The sequence below is a fragment of the Tauraco erythrolophus genome, unplaced genomic scaffold (assembly GCF_009769465.1).
Source record: "Tauraco erythrolophus isolate bTauEry1 unplaced genomic scaffold, bTauEry1.pri scaffold_50_arrow_ctg1, whole genome shotgun sequence".
NCBI classification, from domain to species: Eukaryota; Metazoa; Chordata; class Aves; order Musophagiformes; family Musophagidae; genus Tauraco; species Tauraco erythrolophus.
The window spans coordinates 178143-182047 of NW_028238618.1; positions in this window are offsets into that span (position 1 = coordinate 178143).

The following is a 3905-nucleotide window of genomic DNA, read 5'->3' on the forward strand; positions in this document are numbered from 1 at the left end:
TGTATTTCACCGTCTGGGACCAAAGACTGCACCCCGAAATCACTTCTTTCAGCCGCCCTTCTGGCCTCCCGCTCTGCCATGGAGCTGCCCAATTCCTGAGTGGTGTTTGCTCTCTGAGGAGCTTTGCAGTGCATGACAGCTATCTTTTTGGGCAGTGGCACCACTTCCAGGAGCTTAAGAATGTCTTCAGCGTGTTTTGTGTGTTTCCCTCGAGTGGACAGGAGTCCTGTCTCTTTCCGTACAGCTCCATGAGCAGGGACTACCCCACAGGCGTATCTGGAGTCCGTCCGGATGTCAATTTTCCTGCCTTTAGCGAGCTCCAAAGCTCGAGGTAAGGCTGTTATTGCTGCTTTTTGTGCCGAGGTATTCGGGGCAAGGGCTTTGGGCTCTGTTACCTGATCTGCAGTGGTTACCGCGTATCCTGCCTTGGGGACGCCTTGTCGAACAAAGCTGCTTCCATCCGTGTACCAGGAATCTTCAGCATCTTCCAGCGGCTCCTCTTTTAGATCGGGTCGGCTGGAGTAGACTGCTTCAGTCGTTTCCAAGCAGTCGTGTGATACTGGTTCCCCCGTGGTCCCGCTAGGGAAAGATGCTGGATCGACAATGTTAGTGACCACTATTTCCACATCATCCTGCCCCACCAGGACAGCCTGGTATTTAAGGACCCTTTGCGGCGAGAGCCAGTGTCCTCCCCTCCCCTCTAATACTGATATCCGCACTGTAATCTTTTGGCCCAGCGTAAACTGACGTGCTTCTTGGGTATTCAGCACCACCGCTGCCCTCGGGCAGCTCGGCCAACCTGCACTTACTTCATCAGTTGTTGGGAGAAGTGTGCTGCTGCTCGCCGGTACGGTCCCAGGTTTGGGGCTAAAATTCCCAGGGCTGTTCCCTGCTTCTCGTGAGAGAACAGCCCCAAGGGCTTGGTGGTATCTGGTAGCCCCAAAGCAGAGGCGACCATCAGCTTTTTCTTTGGCCGATGAAATGCTTTATCTGCTTCCTCATTGCAGATGAAGTTTTTTGGATTAGGTTTCAACAGTTCCTACAGCGGTTTTACCAGGAGTCCGTAATTATATATCCACAGGCGACACCATCCCGTCGCTCCCAAGAACGTGCGGAGTTCTGTGGCTGTCTGCGGTCGAGGGCTCTGACAAATAGCCTCCTGCCTCGTTGTTCCCAGCGTCCGTTGGCCCGCGGTTATCTCGTATCCGAGGTGAGTTACTGGCCCTTGAGCTACTTGGGCCTCCTGTGGAGAGACTCGATAGCCATTTAGGCCTAAAAAGTTCAACGAATTCCCAGTGCAATCTATACATTCCTCTGGTTTCTGTGGCTGTTAGGATACCGTCCACGTACTGTAACGCAGCCCCGTTTTGTGACGGAGGAGCCCAGGATTGAAGGTCACGGGCTGATTTCCAGAAATGGTTGGGCTATGCTGAAATCCTTGGGGTCACACTGTCCAGGGTAGCCGAGTTTTCCTCCCTGTATCGGGGTTTTCCCATTCAAAAGCAAGTAGTTTTTGGCTCTCCTTGGCCAGAGGTGAACAGAAAAAGGCATCCTTTAGGTCCAAAACAGTAAACCATAGTTGATTATTATTTAACAAGGTATGCGGATTTGCTACTACAGAATGTATATCTTCTACAGTTTTGTTAATAGCTCTTAGATCTTGAAAAAGTTATCAATTATTTCTTTTATTCCTTCCAATCTTCTAGTCTCAAGGGATATTGTTTTATTTTAACTGGACTAGCTCTTGCTTTTATTTCCGTTTTAACTGGAGCTGCAATTTTGGCTTTACCAGGCACTCTTGATGCCCAAACCCCTGGGTGTATATACAAGTATATTTCTTGTATAATTTCTTCCTCCTGTCACCGACACTCGGGACAGAAACCCCCTGACACAGTTTGCAGTGTAGGAAAGCGGCATTGCTTTATTGGGGTGCGGGTGCACGGGGGGTGTCTCCTCCCGGCTGCACCCCCGGCCCCTGGACAGAACCTTAGTGACACGCTGCGACCACGCGTGTCCATCACGTGTGTCCGTAGTCATTGTCATTCTCTGAAACAGTCGGTGCATTTTCTCTCGCTTTACATGGAAATCCCTTCCCACGCTCAGTTCTCTCCTCCGCCCCTGGCTTTGGGGGCTGGGCTGTGTTTAGGGCAGGGGGTCCGTGAGTCGGTGGGCACCATATCCCGCTGCCGGAATTCCCTTTTCCCCACGTCACTGCTGCGCGTGTTCCCAGCTCGGAGCACACGAGAACCAAGTTTCCCCGCTCTCTGGGACGCTCCCTGCCAGGGCAGACAGCTCGGGATAAAGAGTCTCCCTTCGGTCCCTGCCGGCCCTTCAGGGATGCCCGTCCCGTTCTGTGCCTCAGGTGTGCGCACAGCGCCTGCTGGCCCCTCGGGAGATGCCTACAGCCAGGGTTTAACCCCTTCCTTGCTGGGTAACAAGGCGGCAGCGGCGAGGCGAGGCGTGTGTCTGCACGTGTGTCAGTGCCTGTGCGTGTGTCTGCACATGTGTCTGCATGTGTGTCAGTACCTGTGCATGTGTCGGTGTCTGTGCGTGTCTGCACACATGTCTGTGCGTGTGAACGCACATGTGTCAGTGCCTGTACGTGTCTGCATGTGTGTCAGTGGATTTACATGGATTTACATGGGTGTTAGTGTCTGTGTGTGTGTTTGCACACGTGCCAGTGTCTGTACATGGATTTGCACGTGTGTCAGTGCCTGCACATGTGTCTGCATGCACGTCAATGCCCGTGCGTGTTGGTGTGCATGCATGCGTTTCCATGTGCTTTTGTTTCTAGGTGTGCATTTTACCATGCATCAGTGTCTGTGCATGCTTCCACACACGTGCCAGTGCTCATACATGTCTCTGCACACACATCTGCAGCACTGACATGCACGCTTACGTATGCACAGGTATTGACATGTGTGCAAATCCATACACAGACACTGACACATGTGCAAACACATGTACAGGCACCGACACACATGCAAATCCATGCAGAGGCACTGACGTGTGCAGAGCCATGCACACACACTGACACGCAGCCACACGCACACACACTGACACACATGCAGAGCCATGCACATGCACTGACACGTGTGCAGAGCCATGCACACTGACATATGTGCAGCTACACGCACACTGACACGCGTGCAGAGCCATGCACATGCACTGACACGTGTGCAGAGCCATGCACAGACACTGACATGTGTGCAGCTACATGCACACTGACATGCGTGCAGAGCCATGCACATGCACTGACACGTGTGTAAATCCATGCAGAGGCACTGACACGTGTGCAGAGCCATGCACAGACACTGACATGTGTACAGCTACATGCACACTGACACGCGTGCAGAGCCATGCACATGCACTGACACGTGTGCAGAGCCATGCACACGCACTGACACACGTCCAGCCACATGCCCATACACTGACACGTGTGCTGAGCCGTGCACACGCACTGACATGCATGCAGAGACATGCACAGACACTGACACACATGCAGGCACACGCACAGGCACTGACTGACACGCATGCAGAGCCATGCACACGCACTGACACGTGTGCAGCCGCACATACACTGACACACGTTCAGACATGCACACGCACTGACACGTGTGTAAATCCATGCACAAGCATTTTGCCCAGAACATGCGAGAGGTCGGTGACGTTGGGGCCGTATTCCGCCCCCCCGCCGTGGTCACGGCTGCTCGTGCAGCCCCTTGCACACGCGTGTGACCCACCTCGCCCCCCGGTGCGTGTGTTGGCGTGTGCCGACTGTGCCGAGGTCGCTGGTTAATCATCACCGGCCTCAAGGACCTTTTTATTTTTCATGGGTTTGGGGAAGGAGAGAGAAAATAACCACAATATCGGGGTGGGTGGCAGTTGCACCCGCCGGGACACGG